The 13362-nt window shown below is 41.9% G+C and overlaps 1 protein-coding gene across 4 annotated transcripts in view; it reads left to right on the top strand.

The window, feature by feature from the left end:
• PARD3B (par-3 family cell polarity regulator beta) overlaps positions 1-13362 on the top strand; it is a 1021205-nt gene that overhangs the window by 262073 nt on the left and 745770 nt on the right. The gene's annotated exons all lie outside the window — the stretch shown is intronic.

Raw genomic sequence — 13362 nt, 5'->3', positions numbered from 1 at the left:
ATGCTGTGTGTACACACACACACACAGGTTGCGGAGTACAGACTGCTGAATACACACAGATTGCTCAGTACAGATACACAGACTGCTGATCACATACACACACACACACAGATTGCTATACACACAAACACACAGATTGCAGAGTACACTCACACACACACAAACACAAACTGCTGCATATACACACACAAGTACCTGCTTTCAAGGCACAGGTCCTGCTGCCATGCTTCCATCTCCTTGACTTGCAGTTCCTGCTCCTCCCATGCGGACTCTAGCAGTGGAGAGGGCAGGGACTAGCTGCGACATACCATCTCAGCCGTCTCCACACAGCCAAGCACCAACAAGTTTTCTTAGTACGCCCTGAGAGCACTACACACCCCGGTGGCCGTTGCCGATATTGCAGCACATTCTCTTCAAAGAAAAATACCGGCAATTGTATTGCCAGTATTTTTGCAATACCGGAACTGGCCACAGTGCATAAAATACCGGATGTGCCGGTAAAATACCAACCAGGTGGCAACCCTATGTCCCACCCACCTATCCTCATCTTCACCAGATATACCCACACCCTCGTCTATGTACCTCTGTACCCATGTCTTATTGTCGTGCATCCATCTTCCTGGCAACAATGTTCCCAGTCTAGTACCAGTTCATGCCTACTGGAGGAATTTAAAAACTATTTCATTAAAATATAAATACATTGTTAAAAATAATTTAACATCTTACACATCGATCTTACACTGTGAAGATTAGTGCTATATTATATCGTTCTACCTATCAGAGGGATGTTTATGTCTGACTGAATGTGCCCAGTCCATACATGGGTGAGCTGGAGCAAGGATGCACAGTCAAAAATGTAAATGTAGAAAATAATTGTTTTATGTAAATACAAAAAACAAACAAAACAAAATAAGATAAAATAAACAACACTATTTCCCTTTTAGCTTCCACCCCTGGCCAAACTATACTGCTAGGTCAATGCACAATCTATGTAGAAAATAATAGAAACGGTCCCCAGATTTCGAAATGCTAACTTATATATTTATGGAAGATTATTGTGTTACATGCAAAAATATACGTGTAATTTTAAACCTTATCCATTTTCTCCATACATAGGGCCCTTGGCTACATGTCTGTTATGGTTTGTTAAACTTTCCTCCTCAGTACAAAAAAAAAATAAAAAAAATCACATAACTAATATATAAGGAAACAATTTTCCCATATGTCTTATAAAATGTTAAGCATAATGAGTAAAAATAAAAATTGCATTTCTCCATTAGAACCATATTAAAACATATCATATGTTAAAGGTTGGTTATTAATGTTTTTTTATTTTGTTTTTCTGTCAAAACACATTTTCTTGATGTCGAATGAGATGGTCTATGGGCGTTACTGGGCCCATAAAGTAATGACTTTAAGTACAAATAGCAATTTGGTTTAACCCTGTCAGGACCAAAATTAGTGAAGGGATTTACCAAATCCTTTTCCTTAATGTAGTTTAAACAGTTTGTAATGCAACGGTTAATGGTCTTTTCAAAATCTTATTTTGTCTCATTTCCTGTGAATTGTAAACAGTCAATAGATTAACCTATGCACACAGTCAAACAGAATGTGAGTACATGCATAACAAAATGAACAAAAACGAAATAGATATTTCATTATCGTTGAGGATTTAAGCAAATGTGCCATTTCTTTGGCCTTTATGTAGAGACGTCCTATTGTTGGGAAGTCATAGTGGGATAAATTGTACAATGGACAATACATTACTATGCGACTGTTTAGCTATGTTTACGACCCACTGGGGACAGTGAAGTGTTTCACTTTAAGATTTATGTTATTTGGTTGAGGAAAGGGAGGATAACTTTTGAGGAGCAAGTTGTGAGATTAACCCATTGGGGACTTTTAATGTTTATGATTGGCATTCCTCTTTTTTTTATTCTGCCAAAACATTATCCCACGGCTGTGGTTCTGTCGGATATGAGTTTTCAGTACTTGGCAGAAAATGTCTGACTGTAAAACACAGTATGTATGAGATACAGTTCTCTGACCTTCTTATACATTTATAGAATGGATCTGGTATTTTTGTAAAAAGGCTACTCCAAGCACCATGGCAATTGCAGCGATTTGAAGTTGTTGTGGTGCTTTATATGTATTGTTTCATTGAGCATCTCTGCACATACGGAGTTTAAGCCCTCTAGGGCCGGAGGTGTAACTCCACATCCAGCAGCTTCATTGGGACATCATTAGCCAAACTAGAACAAGAGTTGCCTCTTCATATTGGGCATTTGTCGGAGCAGAATCAAAACATCGCCCACAACACGGCCTTTGTCAAGCTAACCACAAGTGTATTAATATCCTTTATAAAGGGTAACTTTATCAATACACTTGTGGTTAGCTTGACAAAGGCCCTGTTGTAGGCCAAAACGTTGTTTTGATTCTGCTCCAATAAATCTGCCCACTGGATTGAACTTGAGTGCCTGGACCATCGTTACTTTTTTGCAAATCACATTGTGAGGATTGGCCAACTTTTAGGCCTGGTTGCACCCTGGGATCCAGGAGAGTGCGGTTCCCATATTGGTAATTATATTGGACATCTGGCATGCACAACCCATTTCCTCTACTACATCCCTCAGCTGCTAAAGGGAGTGACACAAGCGGAGTAGGATTGGAGTGAAGAGAGCCTAGGTACTATGTATACACACACAATATTGTTTTAATTATTTTTGTATGTTTAGGGAATCATAAGTCTAATTCTAACCAAATACAGTGTTTTTTTGTTTTGTGGTGTTTAAGACACTGGCTTTTAGTTTGATTAACCCTGCAAGTAAATGGGAGAATTTGACAATGAATCAATAACCAGCACTAATGTGTTTTGACAAGCAATAACATCAACATACCTTTCCACTCTGAGAGTGATCAAAGCACCCAGGTGAATGGAGCAGTGATGCCAATTAAGCGGTGAATCCACACAGAAAAAGGGCATGGCACAGCGCTACGGAATTTGCTGGAGCTATATAAATAATAAAATAATAATAATAAGTGGCAGCCTATGCATGAGGATTTAATGATTCGCCAACTGTGAGCTTGCTGAGAATACTGTGTTGGCCCCAGATATGACTTGGCAAGAAATAAAACCAAGATTGGCAGAACAGGATCCCAAAACCAGTACTTTCTTGCTATACCTGAAACTGTTGGGAGGCACGCATTAATTTCCCATACAAAAATGAATAGTGCAGCAATTGGAGGAAAAATAAAATGGAACCTTGTTGATTTTTCTTTCCTGCAAATGGAACGTGACTCGTCTTTTTCTCTCTATCTATCTATCTATACATTGAAGTTTCAAGTCCCTTGTGCTTTATTAGGTGAGAAGAGTCTTATAATGTTTTTTTCAATCCCAGTGTGCGTGTTTAGAGGGGGGTGCTCTTGAATTATATATATCCTAGCTTCTGGACTGTATGTTACTTGTGAATTGAGTCTAAACGAGTGGTAGCTCACACTGTTAATAAAGCAGTCAATACTCCTTCAGTTAAACGGAATTCCGCTCAGGGGTATACAATTTGATAAGAGCTAAGAAAAGCATGGCAAGGTTCAGCTTCAAGACTGCATTTAATACAAGCACTTCTTTTGTTGCCTGATCATTGACAGAAGTATTGAAAAGGCCCCGGGGGACCCTGATAACTTCAGATACCAACACCACTTCTTTGTTTACAGGACACTGCAAACATATGTAATAGAAATGTATTCAAATAGCAAATAATAGGATGCCTGTTATATGTAGAATTTTTTTTAATGAAGCTTCTCTTTGGGTGAGCACTGGGGCAGATCTGTGGAATATGTTGAACCAGGGCAGCGAACACAGTGACTTTATTCTTTGCTGTTCATTTTTATGGACCAGTGAATATATGATGTGATGTCTTACCTTAATTACAGGTATATGAGGGCTGACCTTTGACTCTGCATGTCACTGAGTGTGGAACTACATTGAGATCCTAATATCCGATCCTTTAAGAGTTCTGTTTTAAAAAGAACAGTGACCACACCTCCTTCAAATTATAGACATTTTCTTCAATTTAATTAAATATTACCAATACTGCTTTTTAAAGTTCTTTATGTGCAGTAGATTTTGAAAGGTAATTGATACTTTGCTGTTCTTATCCTTCCGATTCCCTTTTTACTGATATCCTTATGCGTGTATATTTATATCAGTCCATTTAAAATGTATACAATGAATAATTGGCATTTACATATGAAACAGTTTATTTAAAAGAAAATTACGTATTTATTTAGCTAATTTACAAACTAAATTTAGGCTAAAAGCGCCAAGCTATGACCATAGTGAATTTGGAAAAGTTTTCGAATACAGTTATTTGATCCTACGTTTTTAAGTTTGGTTTTTACCTACCTACAATTTGCTAATTAGTGAATACATCCCGAGACCTTTAATTTAAAAACATAGTAAAATTCAGTGCCACCCCTTTCCCACCCCCACCCCCCTTTTTTTTATATTTTATTAGAACTTAGATTCAAAGTTCTACACAAATACTAAAAATTTTTTCAAAGTTACAGTTTTATTCATGGGCTTTCACTATATATTATACCAATGCTCTGAGGCTGGTTTCAGATACATAGGCTGTTGTGCATAGATCTATGAAATGCAGAATGCTAGATTAGAATCAATATTTGCTAATTACCATTGCTAATTCACACATTTGTAATTAGAGCAATGCTTAAAGGACCACTATAGGCACTCAGACCACTTCAGCTCAATGAAGTGGTATGGGTGCCAGGTCCATCTAGGGTTAACCCTGCAGCTGTAAACATAGCAGTTTCAGAGAAACGGCTATGTTTACACTGGGGTTAATCCAGCCCCTAGTGACTGTCTCATTGACAGACACTAGAGGCGCTTCCGCGCTTCTCACTGTGATTTTCACAGTGAGAAGACGCCAGCGTCCATAGGAAAGCATTGAGAATGCTTTCCTATGGACTTACTGAATGTGCGCGCGGATTGCTGCGCATGTGCATGTGCTCTTGCCGCGCATGTGCATTCAGCAGAAGAGGAAGGAGAGTCCCCTGCGCCAAGGGAGCCTGGGGCTGGAGAAAGGTAAGAATTTAACCCCTTTCTCATTCTAGAGCCTGGCGGGAGGGGGGCCATGGGGGGTAGGGAAGACCTATTAACACTATAGAGCCAGGAAAACAAGTTTTGTGTTTTTCCTGGCACTGTGGTGGTCCACTGAAGTGGTCTGGGTGGCAGCTCCCATCACCCTTAACCCTGCAAGTGTAATTATAGTATAAGTATTAATGTATAAACTGCAATATTTATCTTTCAGGGTTACGTCCTCCTCTAGTGGCTGTCTACCTAGGGACTTCCGGCTTCTTAGATGACTTTTGGTCGTCTAAACAATGGTATGCATGAGGACCTCCAGCGTCGCCGGAATCCCCATTGGAAAGCATTGAATAATGCTTTCCTATGGGGAGATGTAATGCGCGCCGCGGCCATTGCCGCGCATGTGCATTAGGTCTCCCCCCGCCAGTGGACTTTGGTGTGGGCGGAGCCTGACCCAGCACCGAGGGACATTGGCACTGGAATCAGGTAAGTGGCTGAAGGGTTTTAACCCCTTCAGCGACGTAGGATGGGGGACTCCAGGATTCTATAGTGTATATATATATATATATATACACTGGCTAATCCCTTTACTGTGGTTGCCGTCTCCTGTGTACATACTTGTCTGTACTTTCTGTTGCTTTCTCCTTGGCAGTGCCCATAACCTGGATCATTCGATGCATGTTTTTTTATATATATATATATATATATACGTCTGCATGTCCATTTGCTATTTAAAAAGTAAACCATATACATTACAAACCATAAGCATCTTTAGCGTTTAGTGGGATACCCTAGAAAATATTTTTGAAAAATGTAATGTGCCAGGGTCGGGTCACCCGACATTTCTAGGTCTGTTTTGCACAGTCTTTAGATATACTGATCGAGGACAGAACTATGGATAACTATTTTTCAGATCTTCTCGCTCCTATAGATATCATAGGTTGACTTAATCTTAACATGTCAGAGTACCCATTCTGCAGGGCTGGATTAAGAGCCCAGTGGGCCTCATGCTGACCATTATGATGGGCCTAATTACAGAATCTTATCAACAGAAAACACTAAAACAGTCATATCTCCCAAGCGAACTGTATCTGGTGGAGGGGGTGTTGAAAGGATATAGCCATCAGAAAACACATACCCTATGCTAATCTCTCCCTTTCATCTTTCAAGTAAATCCATACCCCCTAACAGCAGTGTCCAGTGAAGCAGGATTTAGGTGGGTGGGGTAAAAGGGTGGGCCACTGATGTTAATCACTTAACCAGAACCACCCAAAGGGATAAGCATGCCCAAAAAGGGGGCATGTCTGCACGAAGAATTAATGATCAGCCTGGCGTGAATGCTAATCAGGCTGCCTGCCAAGCATGCAGAATGACCAATCAAGGGCATACTGTGCAGACAGCACCCTGAACTTGACATAAATGTCTAATAATGCGCTAGTTCTACGCTTTTGAACGCTGTCCCCTGGAACTCGCTGGTCCACTCCTCTTCTAACCTTCTTACTAGCAGGCAGAAGCTCCTGTTATACAGTCTGGGACAGAGAAAAAGTGTATGTAGTGAGTGTAGAAGAAAGGGAACATGTCAAAGTGTTAGAGAGACTGAAGCAGCAAGAACATTTGCATAGTGCACAAAGTCAGTTTTACCTTAACTAATTTCATAGTCAGCCAGTTCACACAAGTTTTGTGCCCCTACATCCCTCTCAAGTTTCCATACTTAAGCAAGAGTATGTGAAGAGTAGTAAAAAAACAAAAAAAACAGTGGGCCTAAAGCTGCACAATAAGAATAGGTCCTGCCCCCACCCGTTGCTCATGAGTGGTGGACAGGGGGGGGTGAGGACAATAGATCCCTCTCCATTTTCGTTTAGGTCCCACATCCGCCGCTCATGGGTGGGGGCTTGAAAGGGGGGAACTAGGGGGCTTTTTTTTTTTTTTTTTTTTAACAGTGAGCAGCCACTGACTGTTCACTGTTTAGTAGACATACCCCTACTCACAGCATAGTGAGGTAGGGCATGGGGGGCCCTTAGGAAGTGGCGGGGAGCAATTAGATGTAGTGAAGTCAGAAGAGGGTGTTAAATTTATTTTTTTTAGAAAATGGGATTCGGCCATGACAGTGCTGCTTAATCTATTGGCATGGGCCTGGAGCTGCATCTCCATCAGCCCCTATGTTAATCTGACCCTGCCATTCCGGTGTCCTTGATTCCACAAGAAAACTTGCTTCTCTGAAGACTGCCACAGGCATCCTGAATACAGCTAATTCTTTACCTTGGGAAAAATATAATTCCATGTCTTAAACCAGTCATATTTATGTGTCTCTATATGTCAATCGTGACTATAAACCCATTAACTCCCGAGCTTAATCTACAAGATCTCTTATTAAACGTCAATTATAAAACATACAGATTGTACGCCTCAATCGGCAATTCTACTTTTAAGTGGTGCTGCTTTGTTAGGGTTACAGTGGTGAGCTTTTATTAGGGTTACAGCCTGTATGTGCAGCTATGCTGAGAGTGATGATAGTTTCAGTCAAGAACACTTGGAGTGTTTACTACTATTTGAGATTATGTTCGTTAGGGTATATGTGAGGGTTGAAAAAGGGGTGATTAACTTTAATGGATCAATAAATAGAACTTTTATGAATTAAATAATCATAACCAGCATGATTCTGCCTTTTAAAATGGACCCATTACTAATCTGAAAATTACACTATTGAATAAAACATTGAAAATAACCTATGATGAGTGCTAACCCTTATCATGTGATGCTTTATTTTTTTATTTTTTTATTTAAATTATTATTAAAGATTTATCGCATGATATCAGTATTAATTTCAGGAAAGCCACAGCCAGGGCACATAGTTTAAATCAGGAGGCAAAATAGAAACAATGTTTCATTTCAACTTTTTGCCTAAGCTCTCTCTATATTGACTGCCAGGAGGAAAGGTCACAGCTGATAACAATGATTGACAGGTAGCTAAGATGGTGGCGCCCATTTGCAGGGTAAGGTTTACTCATTCTACATTTAATTTTAGATTTCATAGCTCACAAATACATACCGGTATGTGTTAAATTTAGAAATGTGTAAACATAATATTAAAAATCATATTAAATGAGTTTCCCTTCAAATCCTCTCCTAAGCTTCCTATAACATATAGAACAATCGTTTGTACTTCCTGTAATATTAGTATTCTATAGCTCCCAAACAATTTAACTTATTCTATCTTGGGAATTGCATTTGGTGGGGGTGTTATTCCCCCGTGACACACAGCTTACTTAATTTCAATACATCTTCCTCCATGCCTCAGCCAAATATGTCAGGAAATCTGTGTGTGTCTCGTACCCCTGCCCAGAATAAAAGGCACGGTAACTTTAAACCGCTTGTGTTGGTCTTGGAGGGGTTATAATACCCCTTTAAAGCTGTGTCTGTTTTCTACCTGTCACTCTTAACTCGCAATCTAATCTGATACTTACCATCTGTGCGGATGAATTTCAGCACAACTTCCTGCAATTATTAGTCAGCGAGGCTTGCTTAAATTTCATTACTAGCCTGCTTTGTATTCTTTAACACAGAGCAGAAAAGATATGCAGTGTGCCGCCATATAAGCGAAACGCGGCATCAGTCATAATTACTAATGCTTGAAATATCCAAGAATAAACACGTCTTAAGTAAACCTATATTTTTCGTTTCAAAATATTACCTAAATTACAAACACAGAAAAGTTATACACTACAACAAACTTGCATCTCAGAAAACCCTCTCATAATATGTATTCACACCCCCTCTCATAAACCCTATAATATGTATACTACACCATTGTGACTCACCTTTTTCTTGCCAAGTATTGCCAGGAAGAGTAAAGTACCCAGAATTACATTATTGTTATTGCTCAAGTTATAATCTTCTTTACTATGCAATACTAGTCATTTGTTAAAATGACACTTTAGTCACCATAACAACTACAGCTTATTGTGGTTGTTTTGATGAGTATAGTCAGTCCCTGCAGACTTTCAAATGTAAACATTGCCTTTTCAGAGAAGAGGCAGTGTTTACATTACAGCCTGTGGCCACTCCTCAGATGGCCACTAGAGGTGATTCCTGGGTCAGTCTGACGTTCAGCATCTCAATGGAATCTCTGGACTCTCCCTATTGATTCAATGCATTTACAAAAATATATATATATATATATATATATATTTTGAAAACTATTATGTTAATTAATAAATGAAAATGGTAATGATCTTCGCAAGATAATATAACAGGTAATGGTCACAAACAGAAGTGTCTATACATAACTAGAATACAGTGGCTGAGATAATGAACTAGAAGTTATTAAGGTAAAAGTGTTAATGTCATAGTGGCCAGTAGAAAACTTATAATACTGATAGAATAATAATAAACTCAGGGATAAAAAAAAAAGGGGTGGGGAGAAAGGCAAAGTGGGAGAAGGGAACAATATTGCATCTGCAATGCAGCCCAACAACCACCGACAATTAAAAAAAAGGGGAAAAAAAATAGATAATTATATACAAGGAAAAAAAAAAGGTTGTCATGTCTTCAATAATTTATACGGATAAAATTGAAATGAGAGAAATTTAAAAAATGAGATTCAACCAGATGGATAATCAGACCAATTTAAATGTATTCCTCAATTTAATGCAGTTCTATGAGGGAATGCTGATTGGCCAGCCCAGCTTTTGGCTCCACCCCCAACTGCCAATTTGATGCTTTTGGGATTTTGATTCGGGCGAACCGCTCCAAAGGTATAGATTTAGATCCTGTACATGCACTTTGAGATAAGCATTCAGAGATTTCTGCTTGCCAGCTTTTTGCTGCTGAAATTACAAAAAAAGGGCAAAATAGGCCTCACAGCCACATAGCTAGCTAGCCAGCTAGAAATCTTAAGATGAAAAATAATATAGTTGTTAATTAAATTAAACAGTGGTCCACCAACCCAATATTAAAGGGACACTATAGTCACCCAGACCACTTTAGCTCAATGAAGTGGTCTGGGTGCCAGGTCCCTCAGGTTTTAACCCTTCACATGTAAACATAACAGTTTCAGAGATGAACATGCTGCCACGGATCCTGTACCTGTTCTAAACCATCCCTATTGCGCTGCCGGCGACTTTCTTCTCAAAACTGAAATCGGCAGTCATCCGATATGTGTGGAGAGGAGTAAGATCCCGTCTCCGACACGACAAGCTGTGTTTACCCAGATCCAGGGGGGGTCTGTCACTCCCAGACTTCAGAAAGTACCAACAAGCCACCACACTGCAACGTATCCTAGAGTGGCACGCAGCTGAACACCTGAAACAATGGGTGACCCTGGACAGAGAGGACTCAGGGATCAAACTTAAGGCTGCCGTGTGGCGAGAGGGGTCGCACCGCTGCGGGAGGGAGGAGGACGGGAACCCGGCGGCACAAACACTGAAGACATGGCAATCAACTAGAAGATTGGAACAGGTCTCCCCAACACCCAGCCCTATGCTCCCGGTCACCCATAACCCCAATATTGGAGGAGGACTCCCATATGGGACGTGGGCATTCCTGGGGGAGAGGGACTATGTCCCGATCTACAAGACCCTGGAAAGAGGGAACATCAGGTCACTCGACTCACTACGGGCTGGTCAACCACAGACACCCCTAATGACCCTCCACTACTTACAACTGGCACATTACTATGAATCTCTACCTCACAAAGACCTACTACACAGAGATCTTACCTGGTTTGAAGGCTTATGTTACAAAGGCGACCCGCTCAAAAAAGCGGTATCTATACTCTACCAGCACTTGCTTGTAGGAGCCTTATCAGATAATATGTTTCAGCGGCGATGGGAAGCACTACTGGACACACCAATCTCGCTAACACAATGGGGCACAGCACTGTTCTGGAAACATAAGAGCTCCTCCAGTTCCTACTACCAGGAGGTCAATTATAAACTTATCTCCATGTGGTATAGGACCCCAGATGCCCTCCAGAAGATCTATCCGGAGTCGTCCCCTACCTGCTGGAGATGCCAGGGGGCGAGAGGCACCTTACTGCACTTGTGGTGGGAATGCCACGACATCTTGCCATATTGGGATCGTATCTATTCGGAAATAAAAGCGATACTAGGAGATGACGTTGAATGGACCCGAGAACTGGCCCTGCTGCATATCACCTCTCCGTCTATCCCCAGGTATAAGAGATTGATTCTGCACCACTTGTTGAATGCTGCCAAATCCCTAATACCAACTTACTGGAAGAGCACGAACATTCCCACAACAGAGGAATGGCTTCATAGGGTTAGAGACATACAGGCGGTGGAGGCACTGTGGGCATCCCTGGTGGGACGATCGACGAGACACGCGGAGACGTGGCAACCCTGGTTCTCTTACCAGGCGGGCAGATAGGGGGCACATACCATACAAGTCAAGAGACGGGGAGTAGACCTGACGTCCCCGAACCCACTCCCCCTTAGTTGACCGGGATTCCTTAACGTGATACTCTACTGCGGGAAGAAACAATACCCGGGGAAATACGCATCCAGATGTCTACTCATACCCGGCTGATGGCCCACAAACGCTCGCAGGAGGGCATGACACAACATAGTAGCCCGGAACCCAAAATAAGCAAGTCGGTAACAATGATAGGACCCATACCATACCACATCCCCTGCACACACGCCATGGAACATCGATACAGGAACGAACAACCATCTAGACGTCATACCCCTGCTCACCGCCCGTTGCGCTCAAGCATGAAGGTACGGACTCCTGGGAAAGATCCTTTCCTCTATGCATACCCCTCTCTTGCTTCACTTCTCTCTTTCTACTACACCCCCCCTCTTTTTATACTCCCCCTATACCCTGAAAACATAAGCAACATGTATGATAACTGGAAGCAATACAAATATGTCTATGTATACATGATCGGACATGGGACACGGATCGTGCACCACATACACATGTATGGTAATAACTGAAACCTGTTCACTGTCGCATAGCTATAATGCGGTATCTACGTAAAACGTATTGCACACCAGGTGGGCCTTCTGCCGCAACACTTTCGTATTAATGTCCTGCTATGGACTCCATACATTGTATTGTTAAGGCAAACTCCATATGTCATAACCGATTGCATTATTCTCGCAGAGGCCTGCGAGCCTCACTATATGTTTCCTATCTTTCTTCTCACCAATAAAACAAGATTTACAAAAAAAAAAAAAAAAGTTTCAGAGAAACTGCTATGTTTACATTTGAGGTTAATCCAGCCTCTAGTGGCTGTCTTCCGAAACTATTGGCCACTATGACATTAACTCTTTTAGTGGCTGTCTTCCAGACAGCCACTAGAGGCACATCTGCAACGCTGGAGGCGAATTTCGCCTCCATCGCACAGAGCGTCCATAGGAAAGCATTGAGAAATGCTTTCCTATGGACACTTTGAATGCGCGTGCGGCACTTGCGGGGGAGCTGATGTCGAACGGGGAGGAGAGGTCACCAGCACCGAGGGAGCCCGGCGCTGGATTAAGGTAAGCTGCTGAAGGTGTTTTAACCCCTTCAGCGCCACGGGAGGGGGACCCTGAGGGTGGGGGCATCCTCAGGGTACTATAGTGTCAGGAAAACCGCTTTGTTTTCCTGACACTATAGTGATCCTTTAACCACAGGTGGGGCCAAGGGAATGTCCTCTCCTCACACTGTCGACAGCAGTAGGAGTGTTAATAAAAGGTTCTCTCTCACGCTGGGTACTTTTTAATTAACTTTCACCCTCCTCTTCTGCTGTGATTGAATGGGGGCATATTTGAGGCCCATTCTGGTGAAAGGTCACTCGGTGCACCATAACCACTTCATCTCATTGAAGTGGTTATGATGCGTATAGTCCCCTGGCTCCAGTTTGCAAACAGTTTAAAGGGACACTCCATGCACCTAAAGTGCCTCCATTTGCTGAAGTGCTTTATGTGTCTGGAGTCTAACATATAAAAGTGTTGATTTCGAGGGGGGCGGGGCCTGACTGGCGGGCCGAGCGGACGCATGCAGGGCGAGCTCCTGACTTAAGCTTGCATTCTAAGCCCTTTATCGCATGCCAACCCACCTGTTTTACCGCAAACCAGCTTGACCACGAAGTGGGGACCCTAAGGATTTGAAGGGTACCAAATAGGGTACTGCCCTGACACAGAACGCCTGCCATCAGCCTCTTGCGGCCTAACAGCCTGACCGGCGTTGGAGGGACAGCCGCTCTCCAGACACCGCACCTTGCAACTCAAAGCCGCAATCCCTGCCCCCAA

This window comes from Pelobates fuscus, chromosome 8 (genome assembly GCF_036172605.1).
Source record: "Pelobates fuscus isolate aPelFus1 chromosome 8, aPelFus1.pri, whole genome shotgun sequence".
NCBI lineage: Eukaryota > Metazoa > Chordata > Amphibia > Anura > Pelobatidae > Pelobates > Pelobates fuscus.
Note: the sequence above shows the minus strand (reverse complement) of the source record. Positions and strands in the feature narration are given on the sequence as shown.